This window comes from Chiloscyllium plagiosum, chromosome 22 (genome assembly GCF_004010195.1).
Source record: "Chiloscyllium plagiosum isolate BGI_BamShark_2017 chromosome 22, ASM401019v2, whole genome shotgun sequence".
Taxonomy (NCBI): domain Eukaryota; kingdom Metazoa; phylum Chordata; class Chondrichthyes; order Orectolobiformes; family Hemiscylliidae; genus Chiloscyllium; species Chiloscyllium plagiosum.
In genome coordinates, this window is record NC_057731.1 from 12,110,775 (window position 1) to 12,124,498 (window position 13,724).

Here is a 13,724-nt window from a genome sequence, read left to right on the forward strand (position 1 = left end):
AAATTTAATACCTTTCATAAATTGGAGAATGGATGTGTTATGATAACTCCTTGTGATTGATAATTATTGCCACTGTTGTTAACTGCAGTCTAGCTTATTTTAACATTTGGACATTTATCTACCAAATAAATATATTCTCAAGACTAATTTAAATTTCGGGGCAACTATCTGGAAACCTAACCCTTGTCTTCTATCATCTGAAAAACAGGAGTAAATAAGCCTTGCAGATGACAAAGTAGAAGGGTAAAATTATCAGAGAGCACAATGGAATTAAAAGTGGTGAAGATATCGTAACTTAGAAACGTGCAGAGATCAGTTAATTTCCAATTTTATTCCTGAATATAAAGTAACTTACTTTCACTTATGTTGAGTGGAGAATTATTGAGATTTTTCAGTTAAAATTTCATTGTATAATGTGCTGATTGTAACTCGTAAACTCAGTCACCATTTTTGTCAGCCTTTTGATATTTGTGATTAAAGTGATTATCTAGAGTTGAACATTCAACTAACTGTAAACTAACTAACCTGTGCTATACTGGGATTTGCTTCTTTTGCAATTGCATGCAGGGAGTAACTTAGGCCTGTGCATTTGGTTGCACTTGTAGGTGAGGGGTCATAGATTTATACCCTGGGAGTTAGTGTTTACCCGTGATATCAGTAAAATTGATGCAAAAAGTAGAATATGATTTTTTTGTCTCTGTTCAGAATGATTTTTTAAAATTAAATTGGAAGTTAAAATTGAGTCACGCAAGGTATTAACTCCCAAGAATTTGTTATCTGAGTTGCTGGGTACAAAGTCGTGAACAGCACCTTGTACTTGTTGAGTCTAGTCTGTTGTATTTGCTGCATGCAATGCGGTCTCTTCAATATTCGGGTGACTAAAGCTTGCTTTGTGCAAAACCTCTGTTCAGTCTTGAAGCATAACCCCAGTTCTCCAGTTGGTTGTCATTTCAGTTCTCATGCTTATACTTATGAGAAAGGCTTACTGCAGTGTTGCAGTAAATCCTAATAAACACTGAAAGAACAGGATCTCATTTTCTGCTTTAACACTTCTGGACTTGATATTGAGTTCAACAGCTTCAGACTTTGAACTCTGTGCTCCAATTTGATATAATTATTTTTTTCTTTCCATAGTGTTTATATTCATGGTTTCATGTTTTGCTTTCAATTAGAGCTGACCTGTATACTGGCATTAATATCTACTCCTGAGTCTATGCGATATCCAATCTCTACAACTATTACCACTCCCCTTACCTTTTGTTCTATGCCTTTGATCTCTAATCTCCCTCACCCTTATCCTTTTCCTGACTTTTCCTTCTGTTCTAATTGCTCGTCCCACTTTTTTCAATATCTTAAAACCCATCACAAATCCGCCCATAATTCTGAAGAAGGTCATATTAGATTCAGCGTTTTCTGTTTGTTTCTCCGCAGACGCGACCAGATCTGCTGAGCTTCTCCAGCACTTCTTTTCATCTCTAATTTTTCAGTTCTTCTTATTCACTTGTTGGAGATGGGCATCACTGGTTGACCATTTTATTGCCCATCCCTAGTAGCTCTTGAGAAGGTGGTGATGAGCTGTCTTCTTGAATTGTTGCAGTCCATGTGCTGGAGGTCAACCCACAGTGCACTTATGTTTCCGACATAGTGAGTGCTTTTGAGGGGGATTTGCAGGTAGTGGTTTTCCTGGAAATTTGGAAGTCCTGTTTAAGTGTCTTTGGTGAATTTCTGCTTTGCATCTGGTAGATAGCTGCAGTCTGCACTACTGAGCATTGGTGGTGAAAGGAGTGGATGCCTGTGATTGTGGTGCCAATCATGCGAAATGCTTTGTCCTGGATGGTGTCAAGCTTCTTGAGTGTTGCTGGAGTTGCAGTCATCCAGGTGAGTGGTGAGTAGTCCATGTAGGTGGTGGGCAGGAAATGAGTTACTCACCACAGTATCCCTCGGCTCTGACCTGCTCTTGAAGCCACCTGTGTTTATGTGGCAAGTTTCTGATCAATGGTAACCCTCAGGATGTTGATGATAGAAAATTCAATGATGGTAACGCTATTGAATGCCATGGGGCAATGGTCAGATTGTCTCAGTGGAGCTGGCATTTGTGCAGCTCACATGTTACTTGCCATTTGTCAGCCTGGATATTGTACAGACCTTGTTCATTTTAATATGGACTGCTTCGGTATCTGAGGAGTTGTGAATGATGCTGAAGATTGTTCACCAATGAATGCACATTCCCATTCTGACCTTATGATGGAGGGAAGCTTTCCCAATTTTCTTTCTAAGATCCTCCCCTGCACTTTTTGTACTGCTCAGTATCTGCTATAGATTTTGTTTCTTTCATAGTCCTAACTTTTATGTCCTTTGCCTCCAGAGTTATAACTTGGCCTCAGTGGAGAAGTCAGGAGAGGTAGTACGGAAACTAGAGTTGGATGTCATGAGAAAGCATGTGAAAATCAGTTTTTTTTAAATTGAAATCCTTAAAGGGTTGCACATATATTGAAAGTAGATGTGGATCAGGAAAATATTTCCTTAAATGCTTCAGTACTTTGTGCATGTTTTCTTTTAAAAAGATATAATTTTATTCTTTCGCCTTCATATAATCTGGGCAATTCATTCTTGGCTGTTTGACTTGCATCAGTTGTGAATTTTGTCTTAATTAGTACACTTAATGATGGGATTTTTAATATTAGAAAGTCCCATCGTTAAATGTACTAATTAAAACAAAATTCACAATATATAAAAACAATCCCTAAATCCCAGTCTTCAGCCATTTCATTCTGCAAATGTACTAGAATAAACAAATCAATAACTCTAAAGCCAGTCTGTCTAAGGTACCATACTTAAGTCCTAATGCAGTAACCTGGCACTCCATTGGTCATTGCATGTGATAAATAGTTTGCGATTAACATGCCCATATGATGTGATGGGGACTAGACTTGCTACGGATGAAAAAGGAAGGCAGAAATCTGAGTGAGAAGAACTGCAACATGTGGGAGATTGAAAACTGATCAAGTGCCTTTAACCTATTTTTATCCATCAGAGCTGAAGAGTGATGTCACAGAAACGGGTGGCTATCTCTTGCATGTTTCTTTCGATTAGCCAAGTAGTTTAAATCAGGAAATATTATTACAGTGGAAGAGTACAGTTAAGAACTTCACTTAATTCATTATTATGTATTAATTACTTAGTAGCAGCTGTGTATACTATCCACAAGATGTACTGCTGAAATTCACCCAAGATCCTTAAACACCCCACTGCCTAGCCTACAACCCACTTTCATCTCAAGGGACAAGGGCAGCAGATTCTTGGGAACATTGTCACCTGTAAATTCCCCTCCTCTCGAAGCTCCTTGTTTTTGTTAAATAAGGTGGTGAATGTCAGAACTTAATTAAATGTCACATCCCTAAGAACTAGCTTAGTTGACATTGAGGATAGCCTCTACTACAGGAGAAATGCATTGTGGGAAAAGGCATTCAAAAATGTTAAAACACACAGTTGTGAAATTGAACAGTATCTGGCTGCTGATATAAGATTTTTTCCAGGTTTTGGAATGGCACTGGTTGATTTCTTATCCCATAGGTTTGTGCTGATGATTCTTGAGTAGAACTGAGTCAGCCAGATGTGTGCCCTAGGCCCAAGTTGTTTCTAAAATTTTATTTTGATGTTGTCATATCCCATTGCTTTGCCTTTGCCTAAAATAACTTTCGAGTTTTAAAATTCTCACAATTGTTTTCAAGTTCCTCCATGGTCTCACCTTTCCTCATTGTTATCATTTTCTGCATCAGTACAATCTTCCAAGTTACAGGTTGTTGTTTTATATGCGTGTTTCATTAATGTGAATTCACTATAGTGCGATTGACAAACTGAGACACTGTTTCTAAAGTGTGAACTTTTAAAGTGTGTACTAGTTATAACATGATTTCGGCCCCATTATTTAAATGGTGCTGCTATTACACGATTTTCTTATAACACAGGATTGCATGAGAACTGAACTATCAAGTTCTAGCAGAACTGACTGTACCTATATTCTAATTTTCGGGCTCTTGGCGACTGCTTAATTCTCCACTTTTGGCCAAGGCACTACACTCTGGGCTTCTGCCTTAGCAAGGCATTCGGTTTTATCAACCACTGGGAAGTCTCAAACAAAAAGATACTGCCTGGCCCAGCTGGCATCAATTTAAGATACAGGTAGTTCTCTGATAATGCCATTGTTGCGTTCCTATGCGACATTGTGTGATAGAAAATCATGCAATAGAAATAATGGGGCCTATGGAAAAACAGGGTTAGGGGCAAATCACCAAAAATATCACTAAAAATTGAAACAAAAATAATAGTTAGCTTAACACAAACGATAGCACAGTCAAAATAAATTTTGACCTGTTGTATGGTATTGTATCATGCAACTCGTCAGAATTTTCAATTGATTTCACTCGATTGGCATCTATCTGAGCTGGCTGCACTACATTCTAGCCAGTTGTCTGATCCCATCCAATGGTAACACTGCTCAAGTCAGATCCGAGAATGAAACCTGCCTTGATAGATCAAGGGCTGAATCTTAATTTCTTTAGCTAAGTGTCAGGTTTGTCAAGTTTCTTGGAAGGTTTTACATCATGATGCTAGGGGACATCTTTCATTTTATTTTACAAAACCTGCCTGGTTTATTACCTACCCATCGTTTGGTGCCCCTTTCACATATTCTAGCGCCATCTTTCCCTGTGCCATTTCCAAAACAACTCACCACTTCCTGGAAATCCCAGAATTGTCCAACATCTGTGGTGCAGCACCAGCTTTAAAAAGATATTGTGCACCCAGACAAGAGCTGTCAGCTCGAAACTCCCTACATGGTTCCTGACATTGGTCCTTGATGTGTCAGACAATGGAAAATCTCTGCCTCTCTTTGTGGGCAGGGGCATGGAGGTGCTGCTGTTGGGGATGGGATGATGCAGAGGCAGGACATCCTTTTCTTCCAGGCCAACAGAGATGTTACTCTACTGGAACCACTCCAACCTGGACCAGGGTTACCATCCAGGCCAGTGCAATCTCAACCATCTGAAGGAATGCACAGAATGTAGGAAGAAGATCATGACCATCTCTACTCTGCCAGTGAAAGTGCCACCATACACTCACTCTCAAAATGTTGCTGTTGTGCCCACCATTTCCTGCATCATCATCCCCATTCACTCTCATCCTCGCTAACATTTGACCCTGACTAACCCAGAATCTCTTCTGCACAACCTACTCACCCCCTCTGGACATCTCCACACATGCACAGAAAGTAACAATGTGCCACCCACCTTGTGCAGAGTTTCCTGACTCTGACCACGCTGACAATGTCCAAGCCCCTGTACAGGTGGTTTTTTTTTGCATAGTGATTAGTCACTGAAACAGATTCACATGAGTCTGTAGATATTCTTTAACGTCTATAAATATATTTTTTAAAAACAAGAGAGAAAGAAGTGCTTCATATAAACAACAAAGCCAAGTTTCAAACTGTTCTTCAACACTGCGTCATAGTCATAGAGCCATAGAGATGTACAGCACGGAAACAGACCCTTCCGTCCAACTCGTCCATGCCGATCAGATATCCTAACCATATCTAGTCCCACTTGCCAGCACCCGGCCCATTACCCTTCCTATTCATATACCCATCCAGATGCCTTTTAAATGTTGCAATTGTACTAGCCTCCACCACTTCCTCTGGCAGCTCACTCCATACACACACCATGCTCTGCCACTTAGGTCTCTTTTTTATATCTTTCCCCTCTCACCCTAAACCCAAGTCCTCTGGTTCTGGATTCCCTCACCCCTGGAAAAAGACTTTATCTATTTACCCTATCCATGTCTTTCCTGATTTTATAAACCTCTACAAGGTCACCCTTCAGCCTCCGAGGCTGCAGGGAAAACAGCCCTAACCTATTCAACCTCACCCTATAGCTCAAATCCTCCAACTCTGGCAACATCCTTGTAAATCTTTTCTGAACCCTTTCAAGTTTCATAACATGTTTCCAATAGGAAGGAGACCAGAATTGCACATAATATTCCAACAACGGCCTAACCAACATTCTGTACAGCTGCAACATGACCTCCCAACTCCTATACTCTGACTAATAACGGAAAGCATACCAAATGCCGCCTTCGCTATTCTGTCTACCTGTGACTCTACTTTCAAGGAGCTATGAATCTGCACTCCAAGGTTTCCCCTTCAGAATTTTGTCCAATACTTTCATTCATGTCAGACTACTTGTTCTCACTATCCCCAAAATGTTCATCCACTGAAAATTCAACCACTCAACCAGCGTCATTCCCAAGGATTCAGTCTCTCACAGACTCATGCTAATAGGACTATTTACATACTGGCACAAAAAGCTCTCCTGGATGCACTTTAAAAATTCTGCCTTGTCTAAATTCTGCCTTTCATACAAAGACGATCCCAGTTAGTATTTGTAAAGTTGAAGTCTGCTGCAACTCTCACCCTGTTTCTCTCACACATTTCTGTGATTTGCCTACTTATCAGTTCCTGTAGTATTATCCCAGCAAGGTAATCACCTCTTGTTTTTACTGTTAGTCAATTCCAGTGAAATTTCACTCTTATCTCAACTCTTGAAGTTTTTAAATTAACAGATTGCTTCCAGCTTCTTATCCTCAAGTTGTAGAGACATTTTCATGATGCTTTTCCAATCCACCAACATAAACATTTCTCAATACCTTTCGCATAACTTGTCACAAGTAAGTGCACAAGCCGACTGATAACCTGATGCCGATGTGGAGTCCTTTCTGCCGTGCACCGCAACACCTAGTGCCGGGGATGAGAATCGCATGACAGCGAACAGAAGTTCACTTTATTTAAAAAAAAAAGGTTGGCAATTCACAAAAATCGTTTAATTTACACGCATTATAATGTAATGTAATGTAAAAGTCAAAAACAAACACTGCCTTTATTCATCCTGCACAGTCCTTGTTAACATCTGGGGACTGGTGCCAAACTTGGGAGAGCTGTCACACTGACTCAAAAGCCTGACACATTCATATTCCTAAAATCATACCTTATACAAATTTTCCCAGAAAACTATTCCAAGGTACTGACCCAATAGAGATGGCGACACAGTGATAGTTACGGAGGAGTTGTGCTGGGAGTTCTCAACATGGACTCCTGACCTGATGATGTCTCATGGCATCACGTCAAACCTGCTGATTGCCACATGCTATTCCCCTCGATAGATAGATCAATGCTTCTCAATGTTTAATATCAATTTGAAAGCACTGTTACAACACTCAGAAATTGACATCTCAAAAAAAAAACCCACAATGCAGTCTTGAGATCAAGACTACTACTTTGAGATGATAAATCTCAATTTTTTTTTTAATGACCAGAGATGTCAGGATTTTTGTTGGTGTTTAGGGGATTGCATTCCACAATTTAAATTATTATTTGTCTGAAAAATGAATGGAATATTGAAACCTATGATTTGTGAAAGCACAGTAACGGTGAGAAGGCTAATAGATATGAACTTCCAATTTCAATCACAAGAATCTGGTCAATGATTTCATTTTTGCAATGTTGGATTGAAACGTTTTGCAAAATGATGGTGCAAAATATATTGGCAAGGAAGTCTAGGAGAAATATCATTGTCTCCCTAATTTGTGTGATTAATTTATGGTATATTTTCCTACATTGTACTCTATTGTAGTATTCTTTTGAAAGAAAAAGCATGGAGTATTGTGCTCTAAATCTGTTGTATTCCTGTATCAACTGTGGGGAGTACTTTTGAGAAATTGAAAAGGAAAACAATACAGATGCTGGAAATATTTGGGGATGTGGGTGTTTATAGGCATTATATTGGGGTGGGTCCCCAATGCTGTCCTGCTACCATTTCATTTACCAGCAGCAGCTTTATAGAAAGAAGGATGGAGGTCAAAAAGCAATAGCAGTGGAGGATTTGGTTATTCAGGGAACAAACAGGTGTTATGTGACAGCAGATGTGACTTCAGGATGAAATTATGCCTCCTTTGATGGCAAGGATTTCACTAAATCTCTGCATTTCTTCTTAAAAGGGGAGGGTGAAGAGTGGCCCCTATTGGAATAAATTACATGGAAAGCAAGAGGAATGAGGCAGCTTTTAGTTGAGATAAGGGGAAAAATATCAGTATGTAAAACCGCCAAGGAAGTTGCATTGCTCCTGGTGCCATGCAGATGTCAGCGATGTTGGAAATAGCAGGGCGAGAGAACTTTCAATTCCAGGTGATTTTGGGACGATACAACTCTGCTGGCTTATACAAATTGCATCTCAACAGGGTCAGGACCAGTGTGACTGAAAGTTGATGGTGCTGTAGGGGAGAACTTAACCTAGCTTGAGGGGGGATTGGGGATATCAGCACAGATTTAGAAGGGTACAAAACAAAGCTGAAAAACGTAAGACAGAAAATTAGAAAGTGAGCATGAAGGACAGAAGAAATAAAGGTTAGAACATAAACAGCAAAGGAGCTGGTCACTGATATTTGATATATATCATTGCAAGATGTCAGTTGAGTAAGAAAGATAAGCACTTATACCTATTAACAAATTATGTTTTTTTAAAAAAGGAATAACAGCTGAATATTTCTGACTCCTGGGTTTGCAGATGAGAAAGAGATGACAAAAAGAAGTGGAAGGACATCATGATATTATTACTATTAAAAGTGCAACCTATTGGTGAGGGAGGATGATCTGCTAATAGGATCAGCAAATGAAACCATGAGAGTTGAACTGAAAACAAAAAAGGGGAATTAATATTGGTCATATACAATAGACCCCCAAAACATTTGTAAGAATGTTGAACAAATATGTAGGCAAATTACTGAGCCACAGGGTAGTAATGGCAGATTTCACTTACTCTATATTCAGTGCATATATTTAGAGCAATGATTCTCAACCATTTTTTGGCCATGGCCCCCCCTAGGAGCTCTTCTCAGGTTCCAGGGACCCCTTTCAAACGGGAATACAACACTAACAGCTAGACGTATATGCAACAAAATCATTTATTATTGAACACCAAGAAGACTTGAACATTCTGACATACTAGACAAAACTTAAAAGAAGACTATATGACATTAAATGTCTACCAGGCCCAATGTGGTCCTTTACCTTGGTGCTTTTCTGCACGTTTCATGATATTGGGCTCCAAATCATGTTAGGCCCCCATTGAGAATGGCTGGTTTCGAGTCGGTTGTAAAAGGTAATCTGGATACAGAGTTGTAAGAATACAATCTAGAACTTTTTTTTGCCAGTACAAAGCAAGTCCAATAAGAGATGTTACAATAATGAAATCAGTTTTAGAAAATAGTGTTCTTGATGGTACAGTCACTAAATGTGTAACCTGTTGTCTTGATCTAATAATTCCGAATGATAAAAGAAAATGCTGTTGTGTGTGTTCTCATTTCACTGTTAATGTTGCTTGCTTGGTGATATATTGGGGTTTCTTGATCTTTACTTTTTCGTGCAAATCCCTTTTCTCTAATCAGTGCAGTCATTGTTCATTCTTGCATTAAGATATTCAAATATATTGTTTGAAAATAACTCATCACATCATATTTTGAGTTGTGAACAATAGCTTTATTATATTTTCTATGTTACATGACCATATTATCTACCAGTTCAACATTTTTCTTGCTTTCTTGGAAATACACAAAATAAGCGTAGGAGTGAAGTCTAGTTTATCATGTCTTGGGGAATGCCATTTTGTTTTTTTTTGATATGCACTGTCACACATTTGTTCATGCCCCCATGTCCTGTATATACTTAGCATCTGTGCTACTGTTTATGTACTTGACTCCCTGATGAATTTTTTTTAAAAATTATGCTTGCATTGCTGGCTGGCTGCCTATGCCAACTTATAGGTGGGCTGCCTTCTTGAACCACTCAGTCCATTTGGTAGACTCTCAATGGTGTTGAGGAGGCAGTTCCAGGATTTTGACCCAGCAACACTGCAGGAACAGCAATATGTTTGCATGGCCTTTGGTTTCAGGGAACTTGCAACTGGTAACATTCCTATGTATCTGTTGTCCTTCTAGATGGTGGTGGTCATAAGGAAGATGCTGAGCAGGGACCCTTGGTGAATTATAGCAATGCACCTTGTGGATGATATGCAGGGCTGCTGCAATGTATAATGCTGAAGGGAGTGTACGTTTGTGGGTTGTGCTAATCAAGGAAGCTGCTTTGTCTTGGATGTTGTTAAAGCTACTTGAATGTTGTTGAGTCTGGTCTTAACAAGGCAAGTGGAGAGTATTTTCATCACGTCTCCAATGTGCCTTGTTGTAATAGAATTGTAATAGAGAATAGGGAAATGGCTGATTAACTAAATGATTGCTTCATCTGTTTTCCATGATAGATATGCAATAAATCCCCCAAAAGTAGAGATCCAGACAGCTAGGTAGAATGAAGAGTTGAAGTGAATTAGCATTAGTAAGAAAATTGTACCGGATTAGTGAATGGTCATGAAAGTTGAGAAATTTCCAAAATCCTTTTGAGTATTTGCATTTTCTAAGCGGTTATGATCGAAGAACTACTTTGTACACTTGCTTCCCTGACCAAAGTGGATCTTTACCCCCAATACATGACAAAGGTGGCTATAGAGAATTAATATTAGTTGATGGATTTTGTAGGATAATGACTAATGCGATAAATTCGGTATGATTCTTGCAGACTGGAAGGTAGAAAACTAAGACTATACTATTTAAAAAGGGAACAGGATAGAGAATGACATATTATAAGCATGTTAGCCTTACATCAGTATGAGGGAAAATGCTAGAATTATTATAGTCATGATGTGGAGGTGCTGTTGTTGATTTCAGGTGGACAAGGTCAGAAGTGCTGTAATACCAGGTTCTTGTCCAACATGTTTATTTGAAATCACAAGCTTTTGGAGTGCTGCTCCTTCGTCAGGTGAAGTGATAGTGAAGGGAACTATCATAAAGCATGAGATAAATACCTGATTGATCCATGATCAAATTGGACATAATTGACTTCGATTTCTGAATAGAAAATAATGATCAATAAACTTGTTAGAGCTTTTTTGTCGATGTTAACACCAAAATTGATAAAGGAGAGCCATTGGAGGTTGTATACTTAGAATTTCAGAAGGCATCTGATAAAGTCCCCCCACAGGAGCCTGGTGAGAGAGATTGAAGCACTTGAGACAAAGGTTAATGTACTGGAGAGAATTGTTGATTGGCTAACAGACAAGAAATAGGGAGTCTGCATAATTGGGTCATTCTTGCATTGGCAGGTAGCAGACTGTGACTAATGGAATACTGTAAGGACAAGTGCTTGGACCCAGCTGTTCACAATATATATCTTGTCAAAACTCGCTAACATATCAATCATTTGATGGTGGGGACCAAATGTAATGGTTCCAAATTTGTGGATGATCCAAAGCTAAGTGGGCATATGTGTTGGGAGGAGGGCATGTAAAGTCGCTTCAGGAATACTGAGACATGCTTAGTGAGTGGGCAAGAGCATGGCAGATGGAAAATGTTGTGGAAAAATATTCACTTTTGGCAGGGGAAGTGGATGTGCAAAGTATCTCTTAAGTTGTAAGAGGTTAGAAAATTCAGATATCCAAAAGCCTTGGAAGGCTAACACGCAGCAAAGCTATTTGGAAGGTTAATGGAACACTAGCCTTTATTGCAAGAGGTTTTGGGTCCAGGAGTAATGAAGTCTTCCCTCAATTGTATCGGAACTTCGCTAGACCACACCTGAAGTACTGTGTGCGCCATCTTGGTCTCCTCATCACAAGAAAATATTTTTGCCATTGATGAAGTGCAAAGAAGGTTCCCAAGGGTTGTTCTCAGGACGCAGAACTGTCTTTTAGAGAGAGATTGGGCAAACTGTACCTGCAATATCTGGAATCTGGATGAAATAAGAGATGATCTTATTGAAAGTTAGAATACACTCGGTTCTGCTATAATGCGGTAGTTCCGTTCTCCTGCAACCCCGTATTATAAGAAAATTGCAAAATAGCAATTTAAAGTAATAGGGCCGGAGTAGTGTTATAACCAATACATGCTTTAAATGTTTATGCTATAGAAACTGTCCCCAATTCCTCATCATGTTTATAGTGACTTTGCATTAATGAAACTGGCAGGAGCAGACAAGTAAGATCTTTCCCTTGGATGGAAGTCTAAAACTATGAGGCACAGTTTAAAAATGAGGGGCTGCCACTTAGGATTCTCAATCTCAGGTGGCTAGGGGGGCTCAGTCTTTTGAGTATATTGAAGTTATATATACATAGGTTTCTTATTACTAGTGTAAACAGGGTTATGGGGATGTGGTGTGTCAAGGGAGTTGAAGTGTTCAATCAGCCACAGTAGTATTGAATGATGGGGTAGGCTGTACAGGGTAAATGGCCAACTTGTGTTCATGTGGTAGACAGGCATTGTGATCTTGAGGTGAACTCTGAGGATGTTGATAGTGAGGGATTCAGTAATAGTAATGCCATCAAGAAGCGATGGTTAGATTTTCTCTTGTTGGCAATTTGTCTGGAACTTGTGCAGTGCGCATGTCATTTGCTACTTATCAGCCCAAACCTGGCCATTGTCCAGATCTTGTTGCACTTGAACATAGACTGCTTCAGTATCTGAGGAGTCACGAATAATGCTGAACATTGTACAGTAATTATTGCACATCCCCACTTGAGGCCTTATGAACGAAGCAAGGTCATTGGTGAAGCAGCTGAAGGTGTTTAGACCTCGGACACCACCCTGAGGAACTCCTGCAGAGATGTCCTGGAGCTGAGATGACTGACCTCTAACAATCATGACCATCTTCCTCTTGGTTCCCTTACCACCTGTTGCAGATCCAGAATAGCAGCTATCTCTTTTAGGAATTAACCAGCTTGGTCAGTTATGGTGCTGTGAAGCAGCTCTTGGTAGTGGACATTGAAGCACCCACCAAAATACCTTCTGTACCCTTACCACACTCAGTGTTTCCTCTAAGTAGTGTTGAAATATGAGTACTGATTCATTTGACAAAAAAGGTGGTACGTGTCAATCAACAGGAGATTTACATGCCAACTCCTAACTGTACACCATTGTACCACCACCTCTAGTGCATCCTGCTAGTTAGTCAAGATATACCAAAGGAAGAGGGTGATGCTGTCTAGGACATTGTGTGTAAGGTATAATTCAGTGAGTATAACTATATCAGGCTTTTGTTTGACCAGTGTGTGAAACAGCACTCCCAATTTATCAACTCCATGTTATGGCTGCTTTACCCATTGTCATTTCCAATCCTTTAGTCAATGCCGAGTAATCTGTCTGGTCTAATTCCTTTCTCAATGTAAATGAATGGCTTGTTAGTCCATTTCGGAGTGCAGTTAAGACACAGTCAACCCACACCGCTGTGGGTCTCGAGTCACTTGTAGGCTATAGCACGTAAGGATGGCAGTTTTTCCCCCCCTGAAAGGACACCAGTGAATCAGTTACGCAAGAAGCAGCAAAGCTTTCATGGTCATCATTAGACTTTTAATACAATGTTTTATTTTAAATTCTACCATTGCGGTGGGATTTGAACCCAGGGTCCCAGAACATTACCTGGATCACTGGATTACTAGACTAGCAGTAATACCACTCTGTCTTCCCCTCCCCTTTTAATTAGGATAGCGCTTTATCTTCATTCTTAACAGAGGCAATTACAATCATAGAATAATTCTAGTTGTTGACTCTGTGGTTCATTTTGCTGTGAATTGGGAGTCTTG

At 39.6% G+C, this 13,724-nt stretch overlaps 1 protein-coding gene across 1 annotated transcript in view; it reads left to right on the forward strand.

Moving 5' to 3' along the window:
• Positions 1-13,724, forward strand: part of ptenb (phosphatase and tensin homolog B) — a 154,961-nt gene that overhangs the window by 88,741 nt on the left and 52,496 nt on the right. The gene's annotated exons all lie outside the window — the stretch shown is intronic.